This window comes from Cyrtonyx montezumae, unplaced genomic scaffold, assembly GCF_038088225.1.
Source record: "Cyrtonyx montezumae isolate F1298 unplaced genomic scaffold, pur_monq_1.0 scaffold_8, whole genome shotgun sequence".
Taxonomy (NCBI): Eukaryota; Metazoa; Chordata; class Aves; order Galliformes; family Odontophoridae; genus Cyrtonyx; species Cyrtonyx montezumae.
The window spans coordinates 93428082-93453023 of NW_027072089.1; the positions used below are offsets into that span (position 1 = coordinate 93428082).

A 24942-nucleotide genomic window follows, 5' to 3' on the forward strand; every position below is an offset into this window, starting at 1 on the left:
TGCTGCTTCCCTGAACAGAGCAGAAGAAATGACTCCATGAGTCAGACTCTGAGTTCAGCAGAGTGGTGCTGTTTCTGTCACTACCTCCCACTGACTCCAGAGCCAAACCAAGGGCTGCTCTGCTCCTTGAAAGTCACAGCTCCTCACCAGGCTTGCAGGCAAAAAAGAAAAAGAGCATTTATGCAGTAAGATTCCAACTTCTGCCAGAAAACAGTAACTGAAGTCCCACTCAACTGTGACTCATTGCTCAGTGTATTAAATATTGTGCATTCAAGCTTAGCTTAGAAAATAAAATCTTTGCCTCTCTCCCATGTAATGCTATAATGGGTTGGAAAGTACTGCAATAATAGGGGGATGGCAAAGTCCTTGGCTACAGCAAACCAGAATGAGCCCAAATACAGACAGTTCTATGGGCAGCCCCCATGCTTTAGCAGCTGCCCATAGTGTCTTTTGTCCAGCATGTCCTCTAGTTACAGCAGAAGCTGTGACAATGTTCTTATACGGTGAATCCATTGAACTCGAGCCAGGGTGTTGGCTTCATCATTTCCCAGTGATGGTAGACATTGGTGGCCATAAACACAGTAGACATGTATAATCCACACTCTATATGTCTAACCACACATCTCCTCACCAGATTGGTTTGGTGTTAATAGCCCATTCCTGGGTGGCCCACCATGCAATCCAAAGAGTAAGCCACCAGTACACAACCCAGCTATCTGTGCAGATGATCAATACACCATTACCAGGTTCCTGGGTTATAGACATCCACACAGCTCAGGGTTCCACCCATTGACTACTCCCATCATCCCCCTCCTTTAACCAGATTGTTTCAGTGGAGGCTCTCCACTTGCTCAAGTCACCCTTACTGGACTGATTCATTGCATTTCTGAAGATGCCTTGTATATTTTTTCCCTTCCTGAAGTAGGCTCTTCTCCAGCGGAGAGACCATTCTTTCTTTTGGTGCATCGCTGTGATATGTCACCAGACAATCTTCTGGAGCTCTTCCTCCAATGCTGATGAAGACAGACTACTCTTCTGGCTGACAGGCAACCCACTGTGCCACCATCTGTGCTTGGGTCTCCCTGTCTTAGGAAGGCAGTTCATATCTCTCACCCACCCAATTACACAATTACCCAATCTCACAATTAGCAAGGTCATCTTAACTATGACTGCATATGTTTGGGTTACTGGCTCTACTGCCTGTGGCACTAAGCAGGCAGCCAATAACTGTTTTTCAATCACACTGTACCTCTTATGTTCCATGCCAAACCTGAGACCAGAACCCAAGTGCAGTTCAAACAGAATTCCCATACTGCCACAGACCCCAGCCAAACGCATCCTCGGTTGGGCAGACAGCTAGAAGTGTTGGATTGAATATACCCAGCATCTGAACCAGTTTAACATCTAGTTTCACTCACTGGAAGGCCTCTTGTTCCATTTTCCCCTAGTCCCATTTTTGGCCTTTATCTATCAACACAAACACCTCAGAAGCTGCACTAAATTAAAGTAAAAAAAGGAAGGCCAAAATACCCAAGAATTCTTGCAGCTGCCTTAGCAAGGAAGATACCAGGAACACCTGAACTTTACCTATCATTGCGCTTTCCTGACTAAAGTGCACCCAGGATTTCACCAACAAGCCTGATCCATACACCTTTTGTGGGTTTATAACCCCACTCATCCTATCTCTCATAAGCAAGCAGAGAATTAATACATTACTTTTTCTAACACCTTCAGAGAGTCAGTTATCAATAAGAGATCATCAATATAATGATATAGTTTGATGTAATTAGGATTATTCTAATCTGCTAGGCCATGCACCACTGAGTTACAACAATATGTTGGTGAATACAAGTACCCTTGTGCTATGCTACAACAGGATGGAAAGTACCACAACAGCAGGGTAGCAAAGCCGTCAGCTATAACAAACGAGCAAACCCAAAATCAGCAACCACTGAGACAGAAACACAGTTACTTAACTTCAAGAAGCCTCAGGTAGACAAGAATCACCAGCAAAAGGCACCCTTACCTCCCCTGCCAACCCTTAAATGAGGCCTGGGAAGGGGTGGATCCTGGCTCTACCTCTTCTGACCACTCAGGTACACTGCATGCACCTGAGCTCCCCTGGTTGGCCCTACCTTTCCACCAGGTGCTCAATCACTGCTTCAGACCATGACAGGATTTCTGCTATACCTTATGGCAGGACTTGAAAGGTCCACCACCTGAGTCCTGACATGAACACAAATTGATCTTGTGATTCTTCATGAGTGGGAATACTGAAGAATGTATCTGCCAAGTCTAGGACACAATGGCAGGTTTCTATCTCCCTACGCAATGTCTCCATCAGGGAGGCAATACTGTATACAGCTGCATGAATGGACAGTGGGATCATATTTAATTCTTTGGAATCCACTGTTATTCTCCATGTGCCATATGGGGAAATTTTGTGGGCTATGCACAGGTCTTATGATCCCTACTTTTTCTAGTTCCTGCACTGTTTTAGAGATTTCCTCTTGCCCCCCTTGGAGTGTATACTGTTTAATATTAGTAACCCGGCACAGACTTGGCAAGCAAATAGGCTCATGTTTCACATGGGCTCTTAATATTGCCTGCACTGCCTGGATACTAATACATCTCTCTCTCAGTCTGAAGCCTCAAGTGATCACCTGGAGAGTCAGAACCCATTAGAATATCTAGGCCCAGAATATACTCCAAGACTGTGACAATAGAGTTTATACTCACAGGGTGGGAGATGCCCAACCCCCCAGCTTCAACCATGTCTGGGTTAAAGGGATGGTCTCTCCCCCAAACCCACCAATTATCACCCTATCTCCCTGGAATTTGGTTTGGATTACAATAAATAATTGAAGTCAACCAATGTCATAACCCGCTGTATGTTCTCTCAGGACTGAAAACTGTCAGTTCAACATAGGGCCCTAGGTGCAGGGGGGGGTGGCATCCCCCATCATGCAAGTAACTGTGCAATTGCCAGTTCTTTTTCTTCAGGTGGCTTGGACATAGCGGCCCAGGTCACTTGAGAAGGCTTTTTCCTTATATTGAGAATTAGGAAATCTTCCAGGTTCCATGTTGTTGGTATTTCTTCAATAGTTCTCATCCATGTCTTCTTGGGGAGATTTTGAAATTTTTGACTGTCCTTCAACTGCCTCTATAGCTAGAGGAGGACATGATTGGGCTGTTAATCAATTTCAGCAGATTGAACCCGAGAAGAGATTCAATCATTAAATATTTGATTTCAGGATACCCATGTAGGTTCCAATCAAGGAGTCTGTGGGGCGAGTCTCCTGGCTTTAGTTATGGGGAGGACCTCGGCCCCTTCTAATGTTCAAATATTGCACCTGGTCCAAAGGCACTCTGTCTCCCCTAGATCAGCCACTAATTGGGTGGCCTGTTGGATGACAGCTTCTAAGACCATTAAGGGATTCAGTACGCACACCAATGTACCATACCGGTGGGGAGGAGCTTGTTGTAATATGAGGTCCCTCACTCCACTGAAACCCTAACCAAGTCTGGACTCTCAAAGGCATTGTCATAAATTGCCTCTTTCATTCCTAATTCTCTAATATCATTTTGAAGTTCTTGCATTGAGGTCCACAATACGGTATTTATTGGAAAATCACTTCTGCTTGTCCACGTGTTTCTACATGCCACCATTATCCATTGAATTAGAGAATGTTTTTTGTCATTATGTATCACAGTCACATATATTCTTTCACTGAGAGCTGGATGTGCGGTAATGGATGTCAGTTTAGAAATCTCAGGCCCATTAATTAACACACTTTTGGTCCCCATGTCCCATAATCTCAATAACCAAGCTGGTATGCTCTCTTGTGGTCTTCACTTAAATTGCTCTAAGCAATTCATGAGCTTCATAGCTGTATATGGGCACACGGTTGCATGTAGTGTGGTATGTACAGGGGCAACTCTTTGGGTGCCAACCCTACTGGTCCTGGATTTTCGTTGTCTTTTGAGTTATTACTAGCCTTATTTCTAGAGGATATGAGGTTCCCAGATCCTCTAACTGGATTTTAGTCTGCTTGGCCTTCTGTTTGTTCTTGGGTTCAACTAGGATCCAAGGATCCTACCTGATCCTTTTCCCCTTCTAGTGATATGGATCTTAATTTCAAAGGGTAAGCTCCATTTAAAAATGGGGCAGTTTGCCCTGTCAATGATGTAATTTTGTTTTCCAATTATCTAATATGAGACCATTGTCTCTTATAGGTCCCTATTCTTCAATAATCCAAGCAGCACTTACCTACAGGGAACCCCGGGATTCCCCCAGGAGTTCCAATTTGGGTGTATTCAGGGTCTCAGTGACTATCCAATGCATAACTTTTTTAAGGTAATCCAGTGTAAATTAAGTATCTGCCTGGCTCACCAAGCGTAACACTGTCAATGGCATGGAAAGTACCATAATAATAGTAAGCTGGCAAAATCTTAAGAGTGGATTCTGGCTCCACCCCTTCCAGTCACTCAGGTACACTGCATTCACCTGAGCTCCCTTGGGTTGGCCCTGCCTTCCCACCAGGTGCTCAGTCACTATTTCAGGCTGTGACTTAGCATTTCTACTGCACTCTCAGAAGTTCAAAACAGAGGAAGGGGTGTTACAGCCTACTGTCAGGCATTAACATGGGTCAAGACACAAGTGTGGCATGGGCAGTAAGTGTATAGGGTCAACCAGTCACCACTTAAAAAATAGGCTCTGGTGAACTGGAGTTTTTGCTATAATTGGTTTCTTATAAGCAGTTTAAATGAGGAAATGAGTACTAAGTACAGCCGCACTATAAGCAAATTTCACCATGGTATGGATGAGGATCATCAGTTAAAATTGGTTGCAATTACAGCTTTAGAATTCTCAGGTAAACAGGTTTCAATTTATTTATTAAAGCCATCACTGACTTCTGGAACAACACAAATTTTTATCAGCATTATATGTGATACTGAAAATTTTGTGATAACAGCTCCATAACCTTTATTGGCCAAAGTTGTGATTCTATCAAGAAATAAGGACATTTCCTTGTCAAGATGTATTTTTCATACTACTGCATTGGCTGATATTTATTATGTGTTATCCTTTAATGCTTGCTACTTATGGTCTTTGCACAATTTTTTTCCAGGAGAGTGCCTGGGCTAATGGACCTAGATATGTGCGTATTCACAAACCATGACCTTTTTTTTTTTCCCAGCCTTTAAATGTTAGCTGATTTGCTGCAATTTGGTGTGAATAGTTTAATGGTTTACACCTTGAACAGACTGGGGTGGAACTGATGGTGTCCTGCAAATACTGGCATATTAAAAAATTAAAAATGTACTGCTGTTAAAGGTCCGCTGTTAGTAAAACTATATCAGGACAACATAGGACCACCAATAAGCCAGAATTAACTTGAGGCCCATGTCTGCACCCAGGTGCTGGGTAGTGTTCCTGCTTTTTTATTCTGTAGACATGGCAGTTGCACATATTGGAGTTAAGATTTTTAAACTGCAGAATCACAGAATTGTAGGGTTTGGAATGTACCTTGAGAGATCATTGAGTACACCCCCCCAATAAAGGGGGTACCCCACAATAGGTCACACAGGTAGGTGTCCAGCTGGGTCTTGAATTCCATCAAAGGAGACTCCCCAACCTCTCCGAGCAGCTTGTTCCAGTGCTCCATCACCCTTTTTGTAAGGAAGTTCCTCTGCACATTTGTGTGGAACTTCCTATGTTTGAATTTTAGACCATTACTACTTGTCCTATTGCTATGCAGCACCAAGAAGAGTCTGGTCTCGTTCATTTGCCTGTAGATGTTTATAAACATTAATTAGATCCCCCTCAATCTGCTTTTTCCCCAGGCTGTACAGACCCAGGTTACTCAGCCTTTCCTCATATGGGAGATGCTCCTGGCACCGAATCATCTTTGTGGCTCTTTGCTGGACTCCTTTCAGGAGATCCTTGTCTTTTTTTGAACTGGGGAGCCCAAAATTGGACGCAATATTCTAAATGTGGCCCCACCAGGGCAGGGTAGAGGGGGAGGACCACCTCTCTCAATCTGCCGGTCACATATTTTTTTAATGCACAGTGGGACGCTATTGGCCTTCAGCCACAAGGGCACACTGCTGGCTTATGGCCAACCTGTTGTCCACCAGGACCCCCAGATCCTTCTCGGCAGAGCAAATTGCCTGACTGGTAATATAGAAGTGCCCTTGCTTTCAATGGAAAACAGCTCTTGTGTGGTATCTCCATTTCTGACTACCCTACCTACTCTACAACAGCTCCTCTCTGCTGCTCCCTCCTCCACACATTTCTCCCTGCTGCAGCATAGGCTCTCCAAGGGCTGCAGGCTGCTCACAGGGCCATTTCTTGCCCTTTTCACAATGACTGCCAATCAGTGTTTTGCCCTTTCTGAACTCTGCTCTACCCAAGGCTGAGGGGCCCATTTGTATCCTGCAGTGGGGCTAGTAAAGCTGTCTGGAGCCGACTGTGTGCAACACAGAGCAACCCTAGCCCCACCTGAGGCAGCAGAACAGAAGGCTCTGCTACCAAGCTCTTGACACATAAAGCCAGTATACCCTGCTGCATTTTTTTCTCTGCAGGTCACTGATGTTGTGTCTTTGCCTCTAGGCTTCATTCTAGTCAGCTCAGCAACTTTTCAAATTGCAGGAAACATTCTGCAGCCCCTAAATACAGCCATTACCTCTCTGCTCTTCGCTGTGGGTTCTCCCTGAAGTGCAGGCTACCCACCCTGTGCTGTGGCTCTCTTTGTCCCTCTGCTATGCCCTGGAAATGCCCAGAGCTTCCTCCCTGAGCTATGCCTTGCAGCTCCACAAGCTCATATACCATCCATTTCCTTCCCTTGAGCAGGGCTACCCTACAGCCATGAACAAAAAGCAGTAAATGCTGCCAATCTCTACTCCTAACTACTAAAATAAATAAATAAATAAATAAATAAAAAGCCTGAGATTCTTTTCTACAGTTATTAATGTTCTACATATATCGCTGTAATGTTCACTCTGGATGAAAGTTTACATAATGCTTTGTGTTACCTCTTAATATACAAAAAACTCAACGAAGAAGAATATCTGACCTTATTCAATGGTGATCTGTTTCAGTACCATGGTATATGAGATATGCAGTAAACAAGTATTTCCCTCTCATAGAATCATAAAATCATTTGATTTGGAAGGGACCCTTAAAGGTCACCTAGTCCAACTCCTTGGCAATGAACAGGGACATCTGCAGCTTGATCAGGTTTGTCAGAGCCCTGTCCAGCCTGACCTTGAGTGCCTCCAGGGACAGGGCATACACCACATCTCCAGGCAACCTGTTCCAGTACCTCACCACCCCCACTGTAAAAATCTTTTCCCTTATATCCAATATGAATCTCTTTAAGTTTGAAATCATTTTCCCTTGTCCTTTCACAACAGACCCTGCTAGAATCTGTCCCCTTCTTTCTTACAGACCCCAGCCCTTGGATACTGAAAGGCCGCTATGAGGTGTCTCCAGAGCCCTTGATTCTCCAAGACGAATAGCCTCAGTTCTCTCAGCTCCTATTTTCACAGAAGTGAGATAACTCTCAAAACCTTGAAGAACTCTTTCCAAATGTCAGGAAGTTGGACACTGCTGTAAGAACAGCGCACACAGTCTCACGAGGCTGTCTGGGCACTAGGAGTTGTACACGCACAGCCACCCTTGGGCCTCCTGGGCTGAGGAGTGAAGCAGCAAAGGGAAAGCAAGGCTAAACACTAGTACTGCTGTATAATCAAAGTGTGAACTCTGCTGTTTATCCCGGTAGAGCCCTCTGAAAGGCAATTAGACTGTCTTTTTGACAATGCCTAGCACTTAACCTTAATAATGTTGAAAATGCCACAAGGCTTTTCTGAAGCTCAGCCAACAAAGGGAATGCACACCAGTAACTCTACAGCGGAGAGAGGCAATGGATGCGCCATTAAAGAATTAGGCATACAAGCAATGCTTTTTCAAACGATGATCTTAGATACAGAATTTCCTATGTGCACCTCAGCTCTCCCAGTTACTATTCTGCATAGTTGTATCAGCCCAAATTGAAGTCTCTCTTTCCCCAGTGTCCCAACTAAAAGCCTCAGCTCTGGAGCCTATTCTGCTCACATACACTACACCTTCTCACGTCAGACACACGTCCCAGAGGCTTGGCATGTGCCCAAGTGGGCTCAAGAGCAGCTTCACATCCTCTCTCAAAAGAAAAGACGTTTATGCATGGATATACCCATGGAAGGGTGTTATAAATGCTGGGAAAATACTTTAGTATTGACATTTCAATGAGTTCAGACAACAGTGGGGGAGGAAGAAAAGTTATACCAATAGCACGGCATGATTTTGCTTGCTGTCTAAGGAAAGCTGAGCATGTAAGACTTCTCTCTGAGCTTTTTGACAGACAAGGTCATTATGTTTGCCTCAATGCCTAGCTAAAGTTAAGTTTCCAAACCAAAAATCTCAGGAACCTCAAAACAATGTGAAAAGTCTTCCAATGTAAGTCAAATGTTTTTAGGGGGAAAAATTAAAAAAAAAAAAAGCAATTGGTTTCAGTTCAGAGTCACCCTTTTCTGATGAAGTATCAGATTCTCTTTGGTAGAGAGAAAAGGCTATGGTCACTCTACAGAGGATAAGCAGGGTAAAGTAGGGAATGAACATGCTCACTAACCATCACCAGTAACCACACAGACTGGGATCTGCACAGATGCCTGAGATGAGAAAGTGCATGGTCCTTATTCATACTTCTAGCCATTTATCGTGAAAGAAACTCAGACTAATTTTAGCAGCTCGAATAAAATTTCTTTGGGAGCTTCATCACTGTAGGTAAACTCTGAATTTTGTCACTAGGAAGTTAAAAAAAAGCTCTTATCTTCTCAGCTGCCACTTAAAGCACAGCTGACAGAACAATGACATTAATCTCAACATCTTACAGACTGAAGTCCTTAGTATGAAAAGGAATAACTGTAATCTTTCTCCATAACTTTGGCTCTTTTATGCCCTCTTTTATGTGAGAGTTCAGTCTGAATTATATCATTGTTTATAAAGCAATATTTGCATACTGTGCAGCCCAATCTAATTATTTTAAAAGTCCTGATGTGAAACCCGATCAATATGCTTTTATTACATGCTTCTGTCATATCTAGAAATGCAGAGATGGGATCTGAGTTGCAGTTTCAAACCTAGCTGAATCTCCCAGAAAACAGAAGGTTTCCTGATCCATATTCAAACTTCCTCCTGCTTTCCTTGCTTGTGATGAGAACCACTGCTATTTCCGTGTGTGCACTCAAGCAGGAAAAGAAGCATCAGTGCTTCCTTTAAAATATTCTCCATTAAAATATTCTCCATACCCTGAAAAAATTTCTTCCAGCCCAGTACAGAGCTTCCCAGCCACTGAAGCATAGGAAAAAGGCAACCTCCAGAGTATGTCTCAGCTATCTCCAAAAGATGCAGAGGTATTCTAGGCCAGGTTAAAGCCTCTCATGACTTGCTGAACTCAGGAACAAGTCCACATTTCATAGTGCTTTTCATTTTCTGAATAGAGAGAAAATAGAAGACAGAAGCAGATGTCTGAAAGCTAAAAATAATAGTGTTTTCCTAGCATCACTTTTCCTTGTGAGTAGTTCCTGCAAATGCTGGAGGGAAGTTATGAGACCCTGAATGAGAAAGCAGGCAGGCTTCACACTGCCAAACAGAGTCCTTGAAAATCCCTCTTGTTTAGCTGTGATATGTGTTATGAAAAAAAAAAAGCAACGAATTTGAGAAATCCTACATTATAACAGTTCATCAACTGTTACAAAGGCAAAACTCCAAGTGCATCCCTAAAAATTTGTCTAACCAGAAGCTAAGAAACAAAAACTCTGACAGCTAATATCTCCTAAAATACCTTACCCTTCACTGCTTCATACCCTTCACTCCACCATATATATGGAAGAGTAACAAGAACACTCTTGCTCCTGGAAGTGGCTTCAGGGCACACCTCAGGTACTTCTATTCAGTTTTCCTCTATGATGGAGAAAATATTTTTGAGTAAGAGTGCAATGAGCATGCAGGTCTGGAAGAAGCTGTAAACATATTCGCATGTTTGCCTGGTTTTACAGTAGAAATCTCCTTTTAGGCAGCAGAGTGACTGGTAAAGCATGCTTTACACTACTCTTTGTGTTACTCTTTGTTTGTATACTGTGTAGCTCAACTTAATAATTTTAGAAGTCCTGATGATGTGAAACAGAATATAATTTTACTGCATGCTTCTACCATGTTTAGACATACACAGATAGCAAATGTAAGTAAATAGTCCCTTTCCAACAACACAGCACAGTAAATCACTGTTATTCCTTAGTCTTACCATTTTTTAACACTCTACTATCCAGAAGGGAGGTCGTGTAATGATACAGACAAGAGAATTCAAAAAAGCCAAACAAATTGTCTTTTTCCATAGGTAGAAGAAGCATCTACTTTAAGAAATTGTACTCTTTGCTAACAATGACAGCACTTGGGTAGCCACAGCTTCTGCAACAACAGTGATAACATTTAATGATCGTAATCAATATTCTCACATGGGCAAGCACTTCTTACATTTAAAGCACTGGAAACTAAAGTGGCATTAGAAACACCACTGCACTAGCTGCTTGTATTTGTTGAATTTATACATGATGAACAGTATTGATGTGACTTAATGCTAAATACAATCAAATTCCAGTTTATAAATATACTGATTAGCATCTACAATACTTTACACTGACAACACAAATTATTACAGTAGTAGTGTCTAGTCGCAGAATTGCAGGGGTTGGAAGGGACCTCTAGAGATCATCTAGTCCAACCCCAATGTATATTAAATCCTCAGATACTGTACATTTTCAGGGCTCTACACTGGATCACACCACCTATTAGAAAGAGTTTCTCTTATAAAAAAAAAAAAAGCAGTTCGAATAATTATCAAATAATTCAGAAGAGCTCATGCTTCTCAGCAGAATGGTTCCACCTATATAGAAGATGGAGATCTACTGAGAAAGAAACCTAGAGACTATGAAAGTGAAGCAGCAAAATACATTGTTTTATGCACCAGTTCTGACAATCAAATGCAGCAGATTAGAACCTTGCAAGGAAGACAAGCTGGTGACCTGTGCTTGATTCAAATCACAAGTGAAAATAGCCTCAACTCAGTCCCTAGCTATTCATCAGCAGGAGAAAAAAAAATAGCACTGGATGTGTCACAGCAAAGGACAGGATGTTTCAGAGCAGGGTGAAAACACATGGCTGATCAATAACTGCTTGACCTATCCTTGCCTCAAGCTCCAGTTCTCTGCTCTCTGCTTTTCAAGAGCACTAAATTTGCCTTCAGATTTAAAATAAAATAAGCAAGAGTAATGGTCTGAATATAGTAGTCATAAGGGAAAGAAGAAGCTAATGCTTTGTTCTCCTCTTCCATCTGTTTGCATTTTTCAGTTCATATGAGACGGGTCCAGAATTCTCCAGAGAGACACAGGAGCAGAGCACCAGTTTCCAATCTGCACTACTTTGCTGGTGTCAGTTTAAATCAGCTTTGAGCTGTTATTTAACAAATGAGTGTGTACATGACACATGTGATGAGTTTCCTGAAGAATCACTCCCATAACATAGCTCCATTGGCTCTTATTGTTACCCTCTTGATTTCACTGAATCTTATGATAATCTCCGAAGTGTGAAGTGTCTTTCTACAGTAAATGAATATGAGGCATTGTCCCACATTCATGCTTCACATTTTACCATCCTCTTCATAATGGGAATTGTTCTTGGTAGATCTGGGTAAAAATTTCCATTTTCTCTCAGTGCTGAGTAGAACTGTTTTTGAAAGAAAACTTGACTAATTAAACACATTCTGAATAAGTACTTTTTTTTCCCTTTGTCACTCAGATTCTACTACCTCTTGGGTAAACAGGGTGCACTGCAATGTCAGGGGTGAGCTGTAGGAAAAGTAAATGGAGATCTGAGCTCCATGACTGTCACTGACAGAATTATGACCATAATCCCAGGCACTACTTTGAAAATCTAGCCCTAATTAGCGGCAGTGCTTCAGCTTCAACCCTCACTCTGTTAACAGAATTATCCAGCTCTTGAATGCAATGTATTCCACTTATCCTGTTAGCTCATTAGGCCACTGTGCTGGCACTGTAGTATTCTCCTATCATGTGACTGCAAATCACATGCAGCCAGTTTCTCTATTAGCAAAGCCTAACTCCCTGCTGGCTTCTCTGCAGTTGGCTTGTGTCCCCAAAGGAGTATGACCACACGCACGCATAGTCTTCCCTCTCTGTTGTGGGCAGTGCTGTTTCAGCCTTGTAATGTAATACTTTCTCAATGTTGTTCCCTAATTAAGGAGAGAATTTGCTTTTCTGGTCATATAGCAGTTGCCTTCTGAAAGTAGACAGCTCTTCTTGTTCCAACTTGCTGCAGTGCTTACTGATTACTTCTTTTATTGACAGGAGACAGAAGATTTTTATTTGAAAAGCTTCTCTCCTGGAAGCCTTTGAAATTAGCAAGGAAGCAGGTAAGCATTTGTTGTTTTATTTTGTTTTATCATTGAAAGTGCTATAAATTCTTTCAGCAGACTCTAGGTAATGAACCCTGGAAGTTAAACTAAGTTACACAACAAAGCTGCTGTTTAGTACTATCAGTACTAAATGGAAAGTCCTCTAGAGGGAAATTATCAACAAATTTTGCCAAAAGGTCAGTCAGTGTCAGGTCTCCAAGCCTGCATGAAGATACTTCATATTCTCCATGTGGGTAGAATGCTGTTTTAACGTAACAAGAAGCTAGAAGGATGTTATTAGCAACCACTTTCAATTAAAACAAAATTGAGGACTGAGGCAATGAATCAGCACCTTTCATGGAGTCCAGTATATTTTTCTTCCTAAATTTTACCAGATTCAGCTTTTTCATTGTTTCAACAGTTCTGCCTAGAAAACATCAGCTATCCTTTGGCAGCAGAGGAAAAGATGATTAGAGACTTTGATCTTCCTACACTCTTTAAAATTTCATTTAAATAAATTCTTAGATTTTCAGATACTTGAGCAGTTGTATGAGCATGTGAGATAGGGTTTAATTTTTATATTCTGGGTTGAGTGCCAGATTACATCTAAGACACAAACATTTTTTCATGATATGTAGCAAACCTCTCGGGGTAAGCTTTCTGCAGCATATCTCACCAAGTTCTCATTTTGGCTGCTTGTGCTATTAGACACCATAGGCCTTTAAGCTCTTACAAGTCTCTCAGCAAGTTTACAGCAGTCCAAAGGATATCAGTAGTTTATACCCTGATGTGAAAAATGTACTTTTACAGAAACAAAGGGCTCTTTCCTGCTGTCCTTGCCTCTGGCCTAGTTAGCTGGGAATAAGGTTCCTTGCAGTCACTAAACTAAATTTGGTGTTCTCCAGAGTTACTGTAATCTAAAAACAAAACACAAACAAAAAAATAAGACAATCTGAGTTTAGGAGCAGATTAACCTCAAGCAGCTGCCCAATGCACAACAGGGTCACGCCTGTAAACTTGACAGGTCTGTACACAGAGTATTAATGTGCTTAAGCACTCTCACAGCAAAGAATTGCTTGTACATAACATCCACTCAGGAACAACTAAGCAAGCCTGTACAACACTAAGTAACTGGGAGCTTCATTACTGACAACCAAGACAAGGCCAGTAGGCACTGTTTGGATCCTGTAATTCTGCATAAAATTTGGTCCTTTAACTGCAAACTTCAGAAGAAAGTCTTCTGCTTGTACTGAGAGCTAAAATATTGAAACTAATGTCTTTTCTTTTTGATCTAAGGTAGAAGGAGGGTGATGAAAACATAGGGCATATATGGTAGAAATACCCTTAAGGGAAACGCATCCATGATGTCTTTGCAAGGCGGGAAACTACTTTAGAGTGCAGTTTGTACTTCATGGCAAGCTCTGGAAACTCCTCACTCTTCTTATGCAGTTTGGGTAAACAAATACATAGAAGAGTAATGATCACATGTGGTCACACAAGGGTCCAACCCTTCAGTTAAAAAAAGGACCACTCTAGAGAAGGTTAGTCAGGGCCCTGTCCAATTTTGGTCTGAGCATCTCCACAGAAGGAGATCCTACAAGCTCCCTAGGCAACCTGTCCTAATGTGTAACTACTCTCAGAAGGAAGACAAAGTATTCCCTAAGTCTAATTTCTCTTGTTGCAATTTGTGCATATTGCCTGTTGTGTTTTCACCATGCTATGTGGGAAGAGAGTGCCTCCTTCTTCCCTACAGCTTCCCATTGTTTAGTTAAAGGCACCACTAATATTCCAACAAAGACTCCTCTTCTTAAGACTGCACAAATGCAGCTTGATCTCTGTTACTCTTCATATGCAATAGCAACGACTAATCTGACAGATAAAGAAAATAGGGGCCAAACTCATCCTGAAAATAACTATGATGGGATGTTATGCTAAAGACATTTGGAGGAAGCAACATTTACAAATTCTGCTAACAGCTGAGTTAAATACAGTTATTTGGGTACCACAGCTTCATTAAGGATTTGACGCATACTGGATGCAAAAGACTTTTGAATGTAAAATGATTAAATATGACAGAAGGGGGAAAGGGATGTCAGCTAAATGCAGGAGTGCTGTCACTGCAAAGAAATCATTTACTACTGTATGTATAATGATATAATTATCATAGAAGTTAATAAGTAAATTATATCTTAACAGCAAGAGAGGTGTTTCTTTGATGCATGTGTCAGTTTTGATGGAGATCAGTGCAATTGGGAAATTACTCCTGTAGACCAAGGCAATGCAGAGGTTTGTACCTGTCTTGGTTTCTGCTGGCATAGAGTTAATTTTCTTCATAATAGCTGGTATAATGCTGTGTGATTTAGGATGGAAATAATCGGCTCTCTTACACAGAGCCAAGGAGGACTCAGCTTCTCATGCTGCCCTGTCAGCAAAGCAACTGGAGGTGCATAAGGAGCTGGGAGAGGACAGAACCAAGACAGCTGTCCTAAACTGGCCAAAGCGATATTTCATATCTCATGGCACCATGCTGAACTATAATCCTGGAGGAAGGTGGCTGAGGGGGCTGCCAATGCTTGGGGACTGGCTGGGTATTGGATGGTGGTGTGTGGTTGTCACGGTGTTATCCGTGACAGTGACCCAAGGGAAACCGAGAAGGGAGAGAGGAGAGAAAAAGAAACTGCGTCAGTGGCCATGCGGCCGCCTGAGCAGAGCAGAGCCGCACTCCGGGAGGGGGAAACAGCGGGAAGAGGTGGGTCTACAAGAAAACAACGGCACGATCTGAGAAGGAACGGTAACTTTACTAAATATAATAAAATTGAACAATTGAGAGAGAGATAAAAATTTCCAAACCAAAAGCCGTGAGCTTACGTTAAGGAGAAAACTGCAGGGGAAGCACACGTGCTGAACGTCCAAGGCGCCCAGGCAGAGCGCCGCCTGGCATCCGGTGCGGAGCTCCGCCCCTCTGCTGCTCCCACAGCATTAACTCCTTCACTGCTGCATGATGCTCTAATGTGGAATATAGGCATCAACACCACAAAACCACAACATTCCACCCCTTATTCCACATCATCACATCATGCTTAACACACAGCTATACATAACCAAAACAGTAATAACATGTTACATAGAAACATATATATATACATACATACACACACACGTAATTACAGACTGCATTACCCCAATATCAAATTCCCTTGTGGGACACACTGGACGTCCCCATTTTTATCCATTACCCACCAGGTACACCCAGGTCCCTGCGCAAAAACGGCTCCACGGAGGGGTTTGCCCTTTCCAGAGGCTGGAAGGACCCACACCGCTTTTCCCAACATGCTCCTCACATGTACCACAGGGACCTTATCTCCCTCTATGGTCTGTAGGGAGCTGGACTGTGTAGGACCCCCTCGGTTGACTGATCCCCTAGTGTTGACCAACCAGGTGGCTTCTGCCAGATGCTTCTCCCAGTGCTTGAATGTCCCGCCACCCATTGCTCTCAACGTGGTTTTTAACAACCCGTTGTAGCGCTCGATCTTACCAGCAGCTGGTGCATGGTAGGGGATATGGTAGATCCATTCAATGCCGTGTTCTTTGGCCCAGATATCCACAAGAGAATTTTTGAAATGAGTCCCATTATCGGACTCAATTCTCTCTGGAGTGCCATGTCGCCACAGGACTTGTTTCTCGAGCCCTAAGATGGTGTTTCGGGCGGTAGCATGGGGTACTGCGTATGTCTCAAGCCACCCAGTGGTCGCCTCCACCATGGTGAGCACGTAACGCTTACCATTGCGAGTTCGTGGCAAGGTGATATAATCAACCTGCCATGCCTCCCCATATTTATACTTTTCCCATCGCCCTTCCTGCCAGAGGGGTTTCATCCTCTTGGCCTGTTTAATTATGGCACGTGTCACAGTCATGGATAACCTGTGCAATGGCATCCACAGTTAAGTCCACCCGTCGGTCTCTAGCCCACTTATAGGTCGCATCCCTTCCTTGATGGCCTGAGGTCTCATGGGCCCACCGAGCTAAAAATAGCTCTCCTTTGTTCTGCCAGTCCAAATCGATCTGAGACACCTCAATTTTGGCAGCTTGATCTACCTGATGGTTATTTTCTGCTCTTCAGTAGCTCGATTCTTGGGCACATGAGCATCTACATGACGCACCTTTACACCCAACCTTTTTGTTCGAGCAGCAATGTCTTTCCACAGTTCAGCAGCCCAAATAGGTTTCCCCTTCCGTTGCCAGTTTTCCTGTTCCCACTGCTGCAACCACCCCCATAAAGCATTTGCCACCATCCAAGAGTCAGTATAAAGATATAGCGTGGGCCACCTCTCCCGTTCAGCCACATCTAAGGCCAGCTGGACAGCCTTTACCTCCGCAAATTGGCTTGACTCTCCTTCTCCTTTAGTGGCTTCTGCAACTCGTCGTGTGGGGCTCCACACAGCAGCCTTCCATCTGTGATGCTTCCCAACGATACGACACGATCCATCAGTGAAGAGGGCATACGTCTTTTCATTCTCTGGTAGTTCGTTATATGGTGGGGCCTCTTTAGCACATGGTATCTCCTCTGATGGGGATGTTCCAAATTTCTTGCCTTCAGGCCAGTCCATGATCACCTCCAGGATTCCTGGACTGTTGAGGTTCCCCATCCGAGCTCGCTGTGTAATCAGTGCAATCCACTTACTCCAGGTGGCATCGGTAGCATGATGGGTGGGGGGAACCTTTCCTTTGAACATCCAATTCAGCACTGGCAGTCGAGGTGCCAGGAGGAGCTGTATCTCAGTACCAATTACTTCAGAGGCAGCCCGAACCCCCTCGTATGCTGCCAAAATCTCCTTCTCAGTTGGAGTGTAGCACTCCTCTGAACCCCTGTACGCTCTGCTCCAAAATCCAAGGGGTTGGCCTCGGGTCTCCCCAGAGGCTCTTTGCCACAGACTCCAAGTGGGACCTTTCTCTCCAGCAGCAGTGTAGAGGATGTTTTTCACATCCTGTCCCAACCGCACTGGCCCCAGGGCCACAGCACGGGCTATCTCCTGCTTAATTTGCTCAAAGGCCTGCTGCTGTTCAGGACCCCATGCAAAATTATTCTTTTTTCGAGTCACTTGATAGAGGGGGCTTACTATGAGGCCAGAGTTTGGGATGTGCATCCTCCAAAAACCTACTACACCCAGAAAAGACTGTGTCTCTTTCTTGCTAGTGGGTGGTGACATACTGGTGATTTTGTCAATCACATCTCCTGGAATGTGACGACGTCCATCTTGCCATTTTACTCCCAGGAACTGAATTTCTTGGGCAGGTCCCTTCACTTTGTTCCGTTTAATAGCAAAACCAGCACCCAGAAGAATTTGGATTATTCACTCTCCTTTTTTAAAAACTTCCTCTGCTGTATCACCCCACACAACAATGTCATCAATGTACTGGAGGTGCTCAGGTGCCCCACCCTGTTCCAGTGTGGCTTGAATCAGCCCATGGAAAATGGTTGGGCTGTGTTTCCACTCCTGGGGCAAATGGTTCCAGGTTTACTGAACGCCCCTCCAGGTGAAAGCAAACTGTGGTCTGCACTCTGTGGCCAAAGGAATAGAAAAGAATGCATTGGCAATGTCAATGGTGGCATACCACTTGGCTGCTTTTGACTCCAGTTCATATTGCAGCTCCAACATATCTGGCACAGCTGCACTCAGTGGGGGTGTGACTTCATTCAGGCCATGGTAATCTACCGTCAGCCTCCATTCTCCACTGGCTTTACGCTCCGGCCATATGGGGCTGTTAAAAGGTGAGTGAGTCTTGCTGATCACTCCCTGGCTCTCTAGCTGACGGATCAAGTTATGAATGGGGAGCAAGGAATCCCTGTTGGTGCGGTACTGCCATCTGTGGACTGTTTTTGTAGCAATTGGTACCTGCTGCTCTTTCACTTTCAGTACCCCCACAACAGACGGATCTTCTGACAAGCCAGGTAAAATAGACAGCTGCTGAATGTTGTCTGCATCTACAGCAGCTATTCCAAAAGCCCATCGGTATCCCTTGGGATCCTTGAAATGTCCCCTTCTGAGATAGTCAATACCGAGTATGCATGGAGCCCCCTGTCCAGTCACTATGGGATGCTTCTGCCAGGTTTTACCGGTGAGGCTTATTTCTGCCTCCAACACAGACAGTTCCTGAGAGCCCCCAGTCACTCCAGAAATATGAATCAATTCTGTCCCTTTATAACTCGAGGGCATCAGAGTGCACTGTGCACCAGTGTCCACCAGTGCCTTATATCTTTGTGGCTCTAATGTGCCAGGCCATCTAATCCACACAGTCCAATATACTCTATTATCCCTTTCCCTCCCCTGGCTGAGGGCAGAGCCCCTCTATTGGTTACCTGCAGTGACGGGAGCAATTTCATTGGTGGCTGATCTCTGCTGTAGTTCTCTCACCCATGCTTGCAGTGCAGGAGTGGGTTTTATATACCACTTCCTCATGTCCTCTCCGTTTTCTCGTAAGAAGCTCCACATGGCCACACGTGACATGATGTTACTGCTGTCATTTGCTCGTGCAGAGAGGCGGTTGCCTTTGGTGGCTGAGACTTTCATCAGTTTGATCAATTGCTTCATCAGATTCTTTGGGTCATGCTCGTCTTCATCAGGTGTTTCCAGTACTGACACAGGTTCATCCCTATTCATCAGCAATGACAGTTCGTCCAGTATAGTTTTCTTTATCTCACCTACTTCTTCTGCTACTATAGCTGCAATGGAGGCACGTGATGGTGGAAACTGTTGTTCAAAGTTTTGTAGTGTAATACCCAATTCATAAACTGGGAGTCTTCTGTCTTGACCCTCGAATCTATGGAACATTGCTACCGGTGTACTTGCGTACCTCTCTGGTGCTGTTTTTGAGAGCTTGCGATATACATCAGGTGCACACCTTACTCTATCAGGATCACGGTCCTGGTGTGGATTGTTAGGGACAAAATTGGGATCATACAGCATCTCTACTACGGCTGTTTCTCTCAAAAATTGGATGCCTTTCTCCATGGTGTTCCATCTTTCCACCTTAGGCTCCAGATCATCTTTGTAAGGATATCTATCCTTTACAGCCACTAGTACTTGTTCCCAGAGGGTAGCGACTCCATTCAGACATCTGCCAATTCCTCTGTCGATAGCTGGGTCTCGAGCAATGCTGCCCAGTTGGCGGGCTTTGCTGCCATCTAGGGACACGCTGCTGGCACCGCTGTCCCAACACCGCAGCAACTAGGTGACAATAGATTCACCTGAGCGCCGTACTTTCTTGAACCTTGTATTTCAGTCATCTTTAGGGGCCGAGGAGTAGTGGTAACAGTGACTCCATCATCATCGCTGTCTTCTCCATGTCTCTCACTTTTCTTAGTGGCCTTTCTAGGTGGTGGTGGTGCTGAGGAGGGCCCCTCGTCTGGATCTTCCTTTTCTTTCTCTGCTTCTTCTTCTTTCCGTTCTAGGCGCGAGGACAGCCGTGTCCATTTCTGGCCTTCCACAGGGGCAACCGACACCAATGCCGGTGCTTCCTGTGATTGGTCAGGTCTAACTTCGAGGTTTTCATTTTTGCTTTGGACCTTGGTTTGGAAACCATTTCTCTCCAGAATATCAATTATAGCTCGATAAGCACAAGCCAGACCCCAAACAATACATTCCTTCTCAGATCGTCCTGGGTCACATGACTCCTTACCTAAACACTCACTGAATTTCTCAGGATCCCACAGGTGCTCAAGATCAAAATTGCATAACACCGGAGGTCCCCACGCTTCTAATTTCCTTCCTAATTTTTTCCACCTTACCTGCCATTCAACACTCTCTGGTTTTGAGGAACGCTCCCTCCACATGATGTAAATTACTGTTGCAGAGAGTGCATGCAGGAAAACAGATAACACAACTGCCACAACTGCCAGGCTGACATCCTGAATATAGGTAAAGACCTGAAAAGAGTAACTGGAAACCGCATCCGGTGCGGAGCTCCGCCCCTCTGCTGCTCCCACAGCATTAACTCCTCAACTGCTGCATGATGCTCTGATGTGGAATACCGGCATCAAAACCACAAAACCACAACAGTGGTGTGTAGTGAGCACTCTCTATCACTTGCTTTGTTTAGTTTCATCCTTTTGCTTTTCTTCTTCTTCTTCTTTCTTATTACGTTCTTCTTGCCTCAACCCACAAATTGTCTTTCCCAGTCTGACTACGTGAATGCGTGCAAGCAGCTGCATGGTGCTGAGCTGCCCACCAGGTTAAACCACAGCCACACTCATAGTCCTAGTCCCCATCCAGTGGTGTGGAAAAGTACTCGTATGGATGTGATGTGGCTCCCACCTTCCCAAGTACTGCCCAGTACAGCAATTGAAAGAACTGAACAAGATACATAGTTCTTCTGTCTCACAATTTGGGGCAGCATGTGCTGCCAGTCCAGAATAAAGCACAAAAGATGATGGTTGAATCCTTCCAAAAGTGGTACAAGCCACTGACTTTATGGCATTACTATTTCATGCTCATCTGTTGCAGCAGTACATGTCCCAGAACTGCATGGCACAGAAGCAGCCTGTGCTGCCCACCCCAGCAATGATGCATCACTCATGGCAGAGAGTGAGGACATCACGAGACAAAAACTTAGCAGCTTCTTCCTCCTGAAGGCACTCCTGAATAATCAACTCGTAAGCCTCGAGCATCCTCTCATTTGTGGCATTAGCAAGAAGCTTGAAGACTAAGCACAGTGTAGGGAAGCAGCAGCAAAAGCAACAGACTTGCAAGATGGGCACCACACAGTTCTGACCAACAGAAGATCATTTGTGTGTTGGTACCTGAAATAATATAGCCTATATTTTTTGAACTCAATCACTTTGGGTTGGGAGGGTAGTATGAGTGATGTTGGTGGTCCTTTGCTAAGGACATCAGCATATGGTGTAATTAATGTGGTTTATACTTACATATGTCCTACTGCACTGCTATAAGGTTATAATGGGCCTCAGTGTAAATAGTAATCATATCCCTGGGATTAGAAAGGGAGCTGTGTGGAAACAACTTAGTATTTACCATAAGACTTTACAGGTGTAAAAATTTAACCATGCTTTTAAACTGGAAGTTTTAAATAAGGACTGTATAAATACTGAATGCTTTCAGTATGTATGGAAATACCCCTGTCTGAGAACAGGGGAAAACCAGACAGATATTCATTCTAAGTAGAAAATATTTCTCAAGAGATACAAGGAGTAAAAATGAACAAGGAATTCAATATTCTATTAAAAAAAACCACTCATATATGCTGATATATAACATACTAACTTACACTGATTTCTCCACTTGAGCTACTTTGTGCTCTTAATCTTTCAAACAAGCAATAGCAACAGCAAAAATGATTTATCAAAGCATGCAACATTATATAACTATATTCCATTATCAGAACTATGTGAAGGGAGCTTGATTAGCCTGGCAAGCTCTTAGAAACCAGGAGATGTCAACCTAAAAGATAACCACAAAGCTTTAAGTCTGCCTCTTGATGAATACAAGCTGTAATGCTTCTTTCTTTTTTTAGCTATCTGAAAATAACTAATACAACATTACAGATATAATCACTTGAGTTTTGTGAGAGGTGAAGGATACAACACACAAGATTCATTCAAGATTCATATGGAATACTAACTTAAAAGCTGATCATGAAAGCTGAACTACAAATAGACATTTGTAAAATAAGAGTATAAAATGTCAGAGGCCATAAAAAGCAGCTAGATGGGAATGATGACTTGCACTGATGTACAAATGAACATACACACACAAGCATCTTTGTGGACCCTATATTTGAGAGGCAGATGTCACACTGATGTGTGCTGAATAACTTTTCACCTTTTTGTCACCTGCTGGCAGTACTTCCACTGAAACAAGCTGTGAATTATGCCACAGACTTCAAAATGACCTGCAAATCCACAAATTAAAGACATGTTTGGGTTTACCTCACATTCATCTCTGCAGTGATGTCTGCTGATTTTATACAGATTATTTGAGAGTAGGGGCTATTCCATGACATACTCTGAGAACTTGTTACTTTTATGAAGGTTGCCAATTTTGAAACTACAATAATATTCTTTATCTCTTTTACACTGGCTGCTGGAAAATACTTGCTTATTGAAAATCCATTGAGCATTAAAGTTACTGACATCTGTCACCTCCAGAAGAGATGAAATGTCATTGTAAGACTGCCCTCAGTGAGGGTTAGCACAGGCTTCAGATCTGATTTGGCAAGTTTTATGACCTCTTTCCCTCAGCGTGTCTAGCTGTTTGTCTGGCTGCACCTGTTAGGCAAAGAAATCCTCCCAGAGCTTGCAAAGAGCTGCGGTGGGGAGGTGCCAGTTGTTGAAAATTGTGGAGTAAAAGACTGAGCAAGCAGTTGCCCATCTCAGCTTCAGTTCATACCTTGACTTATACTCAGATCTGAATGACGTAAATGTGTGGAAATGAGAAAAAAGATGTCTTCCTACTTCCCATTTTTCCTCCATTTGTCTCTTTTCCAGTTGGCCACAGAGAATTAAGTATTCTTTAGCTTAGAAACGTGTGTCTCTGCTAAAACTTCTAGTTCATTTGTAAGTTTTCAGAGACCTTATAATCTCTTAACATCTTCCCCAAAATTTTTCAGTCTTCTGAACTGTGCACTGAAGCCCTGTAAACTTTTACATTGTGCTTTTGCACAGCAATTTCACCACAAATATATTCAGTTTATTTCTCATTCGCATGTTTGAAACATTTCCCTCACACCCATAAACTTATGGGATATGCATTTGAACGCAACCCAAAGCAGAGGGAAGCTTGGTCCATGCGTATCAAGAGTCCCCAGACAGATGTAGAGTGCAGATGAGTCTCCAGTGACTGTGACTTAGTGCACTAATTTACCCGGACAGACACATCAGTCAGAAACCTGTGCACTGTGTTCTTCAGCACAGCTAAGTTTCCCTTATAAATACTCTGCTTTGTCTCACAGTTAATAGGAATTAACAACAGATTAAGGGCTATGACAACAACTTTTGTTCACTAAGTGACCACCAGAACACAGACTTCTTATCGCAATGAAAATGCAATGCCCTCCCAGAAACACTGAACTCCAGATTACTTTCTGAGTTGTGGAGTCCAATACATACAGCAAATAGTGTATCTCAACTCTACTGTTTGAGATTTCTTAGCTATTTAACACTGTTCCTATATAAAAAGTCTACTATCTCTGTTGCAATTCCAAACAAAACCACATTTTTACTATCCACACTCAAAATATCCTATCTTACATTGTTATACAAACACGCAAAGAACTTCCTCAACTAATGAGTACTGGAGGATATCAGAGTTCCTGAAAATGCTTGCTTACGCATTCCAGAACTGTCTCATTTTGTATTAATAACTACATGACAGGAGACTCAGATCAAAACCATGCATCACCTGACACACACATTTCAAAAGCATCTTAGAAGAACTAGAGTAAAAGGAGACACAGTAAAACTCTAAACAGTGCCAAGTGATACAGAGATTGGAGGTCAAGGGCTTCTAATCTCCATCTCCACTAATCCTGGAACACAGAAGACAATGAAACTGAACCATAGGAAATACAAAATTGAGGAAAGCAAAATTCTTTTTCCTTGCAAGGCCTCATTAAAGAGCAAGGTTTGTTGCTGCATGGACACAGAAAGGCCGAGTATTTAACAAGACTAAAGAAAAGGGTGATAGATGGCTATCGGGAACATTCATAATTACTACACTAAATGGCAACAAAGAGTTAAACAGGATGCTAAAGCATGACCTAAGAAATTGTTCACTAGGTCTGTCTACATTACTGAATTATTTCATGGAACTTTTTTTTTGGTGCAGATTTAACTTGCATCTTTACACACCAAAGCATGTTACCATGTGATGCACACCTAGAATGGGCAACTGTTGAACACATCATGGCCAGCTAAGTCATGATGTGGACAAGTGGTCCTGGAAATACCGTGGGGCACAGCAAAACAAAGCCTGTCTCTTTCTGTTCAGTGCCTTATCAATGAGTAATGGAGAACATACCCAAATTGGCCTAGAAGATCTTGTGCCCATGTGCTGCAGGATTCTTGTAACTTCCATGGCCCTGAGTGTTGGATGTTGGAGAATACTCAGTCTTGCAGCATTCTTGTTCTTTCTTTCCCTCATTTTAAACTCTAAAAGATCAAAGCATACCAAAGCCAACAGTCTTATACTGTTTTCACAAGGCATGGATGTCATGGATTGAGAAAATCACTATGACTGCAAAACAGCACAGAGATGATTGCACTAGTGCAGTGTGCTGAATAGTCACTGATGTTTTCATTATTTACAAAACTAGAGAAGGAAGTAATATGATGTGCAGACAATTACTATGGCCATTATGTGACCATAACAAGAGATACCAGAAAGTAAGTGACCAGGAGACAGCAGACATGTATTAA

General features: G+C 43.1%; 1 protein-coding gene across 4 annotated transcripts in view; it reads right to left on the reverse strand.

The window, feature by feature from the left end:
- The window catches only part of HECW1 (HECT, C2 and WW domain containing E3 ubiquitin protein ligase 1), a 266177-nt gene that overhangs the window by 104916 nt on the left and 136319 nt on the right, over nt 1-24942 (reverse strand). The gene's annotated exons all lie outside the window — the stretch shown is intronic.